A 408-nucleotide genomic window follows, 5' to 3' on the forward strand; every position below is an offset into this window, starting at 1 on the left:
TCCTCACATCACTGGTATCAGGGATTATACGGATGGCCCCAGGCTGCTCTGCTGCCGGCATTCCGTCCCTGGCATTCCACCTGGCTCGGTGTGAGAGAACACACACATACTTGAGGAGGGTGCACAGGCGCACCGAGGGAACATTCAATACCACCCAACGATGTGTGCTCTATCTCCACAAAACGTTGCATTTGGGGAGCGTCTAGCCTGTGTGTCCACAGCCAAATGTGAAAGCATCGTGGCGCAGATGCCTTCAGAGCGAGCGACCATCAGGACAAAGAGCACCGCCGTCCAGCAAGCCCCTGGTCTCGAGCCCTGCAATTCCTCTCCTGAGCACTCTCCTCTCCATCACAGCAAAAGGATGTCTTCCTGAACCCCTGACACACCCTCAGGACAACTGTGCCCCCT

The sequence above is a fragment of the Physeter macrocephalus genome, unplaced genomic scaffold, assembly GCF_002837175.3.
Source record: "Physeter macrocephalus isolate SW-GA unplaced genomic scaffold, ASM283717v5 random_11568, whole genome shotgun sequence".
NCBI classification, from domain to species: Eukaryota; Metazoa; Chordata; class Mammalia; order Artiodactyla; family Physeteridae; genus Physeter; species Physeter macrocephalus.